Raw genomic sequence first — 8,592 nt, forward strand, 5'->3', positions numbered from 1 at the left:
TAAAGCAATTACCCATTCAAGCATTTCTTAGGAGAAATAAAGACAATGATATTATTACACATGTTCCATCTAAATGTTGATATCATCTTTTGATCTCTGAATCAATATAATATAGTAGTGAAGTATTATAGACAGGAAAAGGAGTTTAGCATCTACAAGCTAATTAGATCACACTGTTAAACTACTAACAACATTATGGTAAACATAGACAAATACAATTGGTATCTTCTTCGGATTCTCTAACAGTACAGGCCTACATTTCAAGAACTCTAGTCTATGTAACATGGCTTTGCTAACTGTCTACAAGGAATGGCCCTGTTACCATTTCAATACTCTTTGGATATGTCCCTAAAGGTTGCTTTCAGTTCAACCAGCCTGCTGGTTGCTTAACCCTTGCTGGCTCAGTGTCACATATACATTTCTCAAAAAAATAACATGAAGACATAGATGTGCATAATTAGTATGTAGCCCAATATGTTACTTGGAAGTTTGGTGTCAACAGCTAAAGCAGTTTTGTACTGTGAAAGTAAAATAAATTATATATTAAGAATAGAAAGGATTAAAGAAATGCTGTCTGTATCTTTAAGCAAAAATGTTGGAATATTGCAACCAGGTGTCAGGAATACAGACATTAACATAGAACAATTGCACCGTTTAAGGGCAATTGGTGAAGCATTAGCCTTAGATCGATAACAGTTAGTAAGGAAATAGGATATGCATGCTGTGCCCCAGGTGAATTTTCCTGTTTTGCTTTCTTTGTTCCTTTGTCTAATTCCCGCTCTTTTATCTGTATAAATAAGACTGTTTGGGTCTTGCATGGCCGCTCACATATTCTGAATGTTATTGGCGGAGCGCTGCGCTAATAAACAGAGTGGTCTGACAAATTGTGAGTCTTGATTCTAACTTTGACAATTTGGAGGTTCCACCGAGATGGCAACCGTCTTCACTGGGGCTGTGTGATTCCTGACCGTTTGTGTAGGACGACCGTGGCAGCCGGCACCTGGGCACTTGGCCCAAGCGGTCCTCCACTAAAACAGAAAGGCGCACGACCACAGTGAAGTCTACGCCATCGAACCTGTTGGTTCCCACTCTGTTCTGGTAGGGATCCCGGGATCTGACATCAGGATTCTGGTCAGGTAATTATTTCTGTGTTTTGTCCGGACTGAGGACTGTCCTGTCTCTGTGTCTATCCGTCCTCCCTGTGGAGTGTTTGAGTCTGGGTGCCGTCTCTATCTGGGGATCGGCCGACCAAGGGGTTCCCGTCCCTGCGGTCTGAGTGAGTGAAATCTGCACAATCGCAGCCGCACCACACCTTGGGTAAAACCCTTAGTGTGAAAGCAAGGGCGATTGAGGCAGTAGCCTGTGGGCTCCTTTTCTGTGTTGCACTGGGCATCGCTCTGATGAACCCTAATTTCATTCTTGTGTGATTGGTGTGTGAAGTCCTCCTGTATGGGTAACCAGATGTCTAAGCCGGGGCAGTTCCCTAAAGGAACTCCGGCTCATTTTATGTATTTTAGGAAAGGTCTAGACTCCTGTAAGTTTCTGGAAAAATGGTCTAGGCTAACTCAGGGAGATCCCAAAACTCAGTGGCCACTGTTAGGATCTTGGGATAAGGATCGAGTAGACGTCTTAAAAGACAAGCTCGGCCAATCTAAAACTAAATTGGCAAAAGGAGAGGTCGATTGTTTCATGCAATGGTGGGAAGAGGCAAATCGTAGATGGACAGAATCGAAACTCGCCTCTCTCAAAGATTCAAATGATAAGTTAAAATCTTTATTGGAAACCTCCTCTCCCACCACTAGACCGAGCGCTCCCCTTTACCCTGTTCTCCAAGCAGACCCCCCTTCATACTCCTGTCTCCGGGTGGGAAAAGACGAAGAAAACCCCTTGCTAGATTCCGGGGATGAGGATGAAGAAGACGCATTAATTGGCCTGGCAGCCTTGCGTCGAATCAATAGACGGTCACCCACGCCCCCAGCTCAGGAACAACTGTCACCAGATCTCCCAGATCAGGAACAATTCCCAGAGATCTCCAGTTCGGACCTGTCTGGACCATCTGGTAATGCCGAGGCCCATTCCTCTGGACTAATTCTGCCTCGTAAAAGTTCACGCTTAGGCCTTAAAAATATCCAGGCTCCCCTCCGAATCCTGCATACTGGGGGCCAGGACGGGGGTCCCACTTGGAGCTATAAACCCTGGACTCGAACTGAGCTCCTTTCAATTATAAAAGGCTTTCCAAAGCCCCGAGAAAATCCTACCAAATTTGCAGAGGAATTTTTGTTGGTGTGCAATACCTATGAACCCTCTGAGGCAGACCTCCTGCAGCTGTGCAAGCTACTTGTAACAGCCCCTAGTGAGCATGATAAGTGGCTCACAGCAGCAGATTGGCCCGCTGCTGACCGCCACTCTACTTTGCCAGACACTGGTCCTACTGCTGAATACCGAAAAAAGTGTAAGGAACGAGCTAAAAATCTATTTGAAGCCATCCCTCGGGTATGGACTCCTAAAACCAACTGGACTGCCATAAATAGCTGTAAGCAACGACAGGGAGAAAACCCTGGTGACTATCGCACCCGGCTAACTGACATTTTTCTGCAACATTCTGGTATACAGCAACCAGATACAAATGGACAGGGTGCCCTGGCTAGTGCATTTGTTAATGGCCTCCTGCCTGCTATTGGCAATCTGCTAAAACGCATAAGTGTTGGATGGGAGACCGAAACCATGGACAAATTGCAAACAGTGGCAGAGCATTGCCAGCGTACTTTAAAAGGAAAGGAAGAGCAATCAGCTCAGCAGTTAATGGCCTTGCAAATACAGCATTATTCAGGGCAGGGCAAACAGTACCGGGGACGGGGAAAATACCAGGGACGAGGACGGGGGGGACGTGGTCGCGGGAGGGAACAGGGAACTGGATTTTCGGGTTATGGGGATGTTTGTAATTACTGTAAACAGCCGGGACATTGGAAAAATGAGTGTCCAAGCCGGCCTGGTAACTCTGTGAACAACCAGTTAACCCCCCTGCCAGCACAGCCAGTCAGCCCCCAGCCTTACTTTGCCTCACAACAATGACGGGACACCGGGGAACCTCAGGAAATTTTAGCCCCTTTACTACCTCTCACTCCCACTGGTGAGTGTGTGTTAACTATCAATGATCTTTCTCTCCCTTTCCTTGTTGACACGGGAGCTTCGCTCTCTGCAGTTCGTACTACCGACCTGCCTGAGGTTCCCCGCTCCGGAAAAACCGTGTCCGCTGTGGGCATTACGGGAGTCCCAACCCCTTATCCCCTTTCAAAACCTCTACCAGTCCAGGTTGGTCCCCTTTCTGCGGATCATGCCTTCCTTCTCTCTGATTCCACTCCGGTAAACCTTTTGGGTCGGGATCTGTTATGTAAGCTTGGCTGCATCATATACTGTTCCCCGGATGGGGTCTATTTACAAATTCCCCAGTCTTCCCTGAGTGATTCTGTAGCCTCCCTGCTGTCTGAAACGTCCCTTTCTACTCCGGTCCCTTGTTGCCCACTGGTCCCATCCCTTGAGCACCTAATTTCGCAGGTCCCATCCTCTCTGTGGCCAACCCATCCCTCTGAGGTGGGCCGCTTAAATACTGATCCTGTCTGCATTACTGTTGACTCTTCCAAACCCCTGCCTCGCCTATCTCAGTACCCTTTAAACCCTGAGGCAGAGGCTGGCATTGCTCCGGTCATAACTGCCCTGCAGGAGCAAGGCATTATTGTTCCCTGTTCCAGTCCCTGTAACACTCCTATCCTCCCTGTTCGAAAAGCTGATGGCAAATCATGGCGATTTGTTCAGGACCTTCGAGCCATTAATCGTATTGTCATACCTGTTTTTCCTGTTGTCCCAAACCCAGCAACAATCCTGGCTTCTATTCCACCAGCTGCAACTCATTTTACTGTTGTTGATTTGTGTTCTGCTTTCTTTTCTGTTCCGGTTCACCCTGATTCCCAATACCTCTTTGCCTTTTCCTACAGGGGACAGCAATATACATGGACCACACTCCCTCAGGGGTATACGGAAAGTCCATCTTATTTCTCCCAGGCATTAGCCCGAGACCTAGCTGACCTTGTTTTCCCATCTGGGTCCACTCTAGTCCAATATGTAGATGATCTGCTCCTCTGTTCCCCCTCGTTATCTGCCTCAGAAACTGATTCTTTAGTGCTCCTTACTGCCCTAGCAAACAAAGGTCACAAGGCTTCTCGCTCTAAACTACAGCTTTGTCAAACCTCTGTCACATACCTTGGTTTTCTCCTCTCCCAGGGTTCCCGTACACTTTCTCCCACCCGCGTCCAGGCTATTCTTAGCTTTCCCCGACCCTGCACTCCACGCCAGGTCCGAAAATTTTTAGGCATGACTGGATTTTGCAGGCAATGGATTCCCCAATACGCCTCCCTTGCAAAACCTCTACAGGAACTCACTCGACTCTCTGTGCCTAATCCCATGCCATGGTCACCTGAAGCAGACTCTGCCTTTGTTTCCCTCAAACAAGGTTTGGCTTCGGCCCCCGCTTTAGGGCTGCCAGACTATTCTAAGCCTTTTACCCTTTTCTGCCATGAACAATCTGGATGTGCACTTGGAGTTCTCACTCAGGTGCACGGAGGCAGGAATCGCCCAGTAGCTTATTTCTCTGCCACTTTGGACCCCGTGGCCCAAGGCCTGCCCCCCTGCCTGCGTGCTGTGGCTGCTGCAGCACGCTTAGTCGAAATGTCTGAATCCCTTGTCCTTCGCTCCCCCCTTACTCTCATGGTCCCTCACTCTGTAGAAACTCTGCTGTTACAACGCAATACAAGCCACCTCTCCTCCGCTCGCCTTACCAGGTATGAACTTCTACTGCTGTCGGCCTCATTTATCACTATAAAACGCTGTTCTCAGTTAAATCCTGCCACTCTCCTTCCTTTGTCTAATGACGGTGATCCTCATGACTGCCTTGCTACTGTCTCTGCTATCACCGTCCCGCGCTCTGACCTTTCTGATGTCCCTCTCCCTAACTCTGACCTTGTTTTGTTTACTGATGGTTCCTGTTTTCGAGACAACCAAGGTCGTCTCCTTGCAGGATACGCTGTAGTGTCACTCTCTGAAACCCTAGAAGCTGCACCTTTACCTTCTGTAACCTCAGCACAGGTTGCTGAATTAGTTGCCCTCACCCGTGCCTGCTTTTTGGCTGAGGGACGCTCCGCCACCATTTACACTGACTCTCGCTATGCTTTTGGGGTTGTACATGACTTTGGTACCCTCTGGCAAGCTCGGGGTTTCCTTACATCTGCCGGTACCCCTATTAAGAACGGCCCCTATATCGCTGCTCTCCTGTATGCAGTTTTACTTCCCTCTGCCCTGGCTATTGTTAAGTGCCCTGGCCACTCGATGGCAGACACTGATGTTGCTAAGGGTAACGCGTTTGCTGATGCCTCTGCTAAACATGCTGCTGCTATAGAACCTTCCCCAGATGCATTTCTAGGTTCCCTCTCTGTTTCTGTACCACCACCCTCCCTCACTGACCTCACCCTGCTCCAGGACTCTGCCCCAGAAACTGAAAAAGATTCCTGGGTTGCCCAGGGTTGCTCTCTACATCCTGATTCCCTTTGGCGTTCGCCTACTGGTACCTTCGTAGCCCCCTTTTCATTCTACCCATCGCTGGCCGCCCTGCTACATGGTGTTTCGCATGTCGGAAAGGAGGGAATGGTGTCTGCTCTAACTAAGGCGGGATGGTGGGCTCCCCATTTCAGCTCTTTTGCAGCCCGCCACTGTGCCGCCTGCACCACTTGCCAAAGCCACAATATTGGTAAACCTGTAAAAGTGGCTCAGGGATTCCGGGGCTTGCCCCAAGCACCCTTCTTGCACTGGCAACTTGATTTTGTACAAATGCCTAAGTGTCAACGATTTGAATTTATTTTGGTTATGGTATGTTTATTTTCTGGTTGGATTGAAGCCTTTCCTTGTTGCAAGGCTGACTCACTGTCCGTTGCTAAATGTTTGTTAAACCATATTATGCCTGCCAAGGGAATTCCTGCCACTCTGTCCAGTGACCGGGGTACACACTTTACCGGACAAATTGTTCAACACCTGGATCGTATATTACATGTCACACACCTGCTGCACTGTCCCTACCACCCACAAAGTGCAGGTGCTGTGGAAAGGCGAAATGGTGTACTTAAGAATAAACTTGCTAAAATTTGTGACTCCACAGGGTTAAGCTGGTCAGCAGCTTTACCACTAGCCCTTATGGAAATGCGATCCACTCCATCCCAAAGGCATAAACTGAGTCCTTTTGAAATCGTTATGGGACGCCCTATGCGAACTGTGGCTACCATTACTCCAGTCCCAGACTTGAATTTGACTCACAGTACGCTCCTTCAATATTGCAAAGGATTAATGCAAGCTGTAAGTCACTTCCATTCACAGGTTCGAGCCGCCTGGCCAACGGAACCCACCTCTGACGCCTGCCACAACCTCGAACCAGGTGACTGGGTCTACGTACGGCATCACCATCGAAAACACGCCTTGGAACCTCGCTGGAAGGGTCCTCATCAGGTACAGCTTACTACCCAGACAGCTGTTAAGCTATCTGGCACTGCAGCATGGATACATGCTTCACAGTGTAAGAAGACACCCTCCCCGGCGAACCAATCAACACCTCAGGACTGCGCAGAGTCAGTTTTGACTCCAGAAGAAGACGCAGAGGAACAGCCTGCAATACCTTACAATCTACGCTCTCGTAAGGGTTGCCAGAAGCAGATGACGATCTAAAGCAAGGCCCAAGAAGCAGCAGCAGTGAGCCTAGCGCCTGCTGTCTGGTGGACATAAAACTGTGAGTGCAGTTCCCTCAGTTGAGGTTGTCAGAACCAGAAGGGCCTTGCCTCCAACATGCAGCTCTGGTGGCGCCTGTTCCTCGGCTGCTGGTATCTTAAGGTCTGGGGTGCCCACAATGACAATTCTTTTATCCAGCAGCAAGTGTGGATAGCCCAGACCCTTAATATTTCTAAATGCTGGGTCTGCAGCCACATCCCAGCCCACTCTCAAGCTGGTGTTCCTGTCCTGGCTATCCCACTGAATTCCCCAGACCTTACTGGAGGACCCCGTCCATTTAACAAAACATGGAACAGCAATGACACTTGGGAAGCAGTGGGAATAAATGTATCTAAATGGATAAGTGTGGTGGAGGGGAAAGGTCATTGGTGTTGGGTGTGTAATGGGACAGGGCTGGATCTGGGAACAAGCCGTTGCCTTCAGCATATTGTGGCAAATGGTGTATGGGATTATTCAAACAAAACTAAGAAGTGGCGGACTGGGTATGGGGATATGAATTTTTTCTCAACCTGGGATCAAACAGAAAAATCAATCTCATGTTCCCTCTACAGTAATCTTAGTAAAAATAATACAATCTTCCAATGCCATACAAATACTACCACTCTTCGTAAGGAGGATTACCCTGTGCCCTTTGGAGGATATTACTCCTCATTTGCAGATACCTATGTAACAAATGGATGCAATCGACCTTTCCCGGCCTTAATAGGCCATCATTGGGTTTGTGGAACCAAAGCTTATACTGTATTACCAGCTAACTGGTCAGGTATCTGTTATCCCGCCCAACTCTTCCCACAATTCCGGGTGCTAGAGTCCCTCCCACGAGAACGCCTCCGTAATTTCAGGCGAAAAAGAAGGGACTTACTAGATGCCCAATGGTATATACATAACATAAGCCCCTTAACTTGGGAAGAGGCCATTGGCACTTCCTTTATCCCACTTGGGGGAGTAATACACCACGCAAAAAGACTCCTAAGGTTACAAGCAGTGGTTGAAATTATGGCAAATGAAACCGGAGAAAGTTTAAAAACCCTGGCCAAAGAAACAGGGGTGATCAGACAGGTTGCCCTCCAAAACCGTCAAGCATTAGACATAGTGCTGGCTGCAAAAGGAGGAACCTGTGCTCTCATTGGAAAAGAATGTTGTGTGTTTATACCTGACAATACCAATGAGGTAATAGATCACGCTAGCCACTTAGAACAAATCGCATATCTTCCTCATGAAGAGCTGAGTTCTTTATGGAAGTGGCTAAGTAACCTGTTCAATTTCTCTGGCATAGGAAACTGGTTGTTTCAGGGAGCCCTAACTATCCTGTTTGGAATCTTAGTGATTTTTGTATGCTTTCAGTTAATCTCCTGTTGTATTCACAATTGTGTCACCCAGATGACTACCCCAAAACAGAGTGCTAACATGATGATTTTGAATATCGCTGATGAACTAAGAGATAAGGAACGGTTAATTTGTGGAACCCAGTAAGGATTGGTCATGGCGTACGCCTGACCAAAAGGAGGGATTGTGAAAGTAAAATAAATTATATATTAAGAATAGAAAGGATTAAAGAAATGCTGTCTGTATCTTTAAGCAAAAATGTTGGAATATTGCAACCAGGTGTCAGGAATACAGACATTAACATAGAACAATTGCACCGTTTAAGGGCAATTGGTGAAGCATTAGCCTTAGATCGATAACAGTTAGTAAGGAAATAGGATATGCATGCTGTGCCCCAGGTGAATTTTCCTGTTTTGCTTTCTTTGTTCCTTTGTCTAATTCCCG

Source organism: Gopherus evgoodei, chromosome 1 (assembly GCF_007399415.2).
Source record: "Gopherus evgoodei ecotype Sinaloan lineage chromosome 1, rGopEvg1_v1.p, whole genome shotgun sequence".
Classification (NCBI taxonomy): Eukaryota; Metazoa; Chordata; order Testudines; family Testudinidae; genus Gopherus; species Gopherus evgoodei.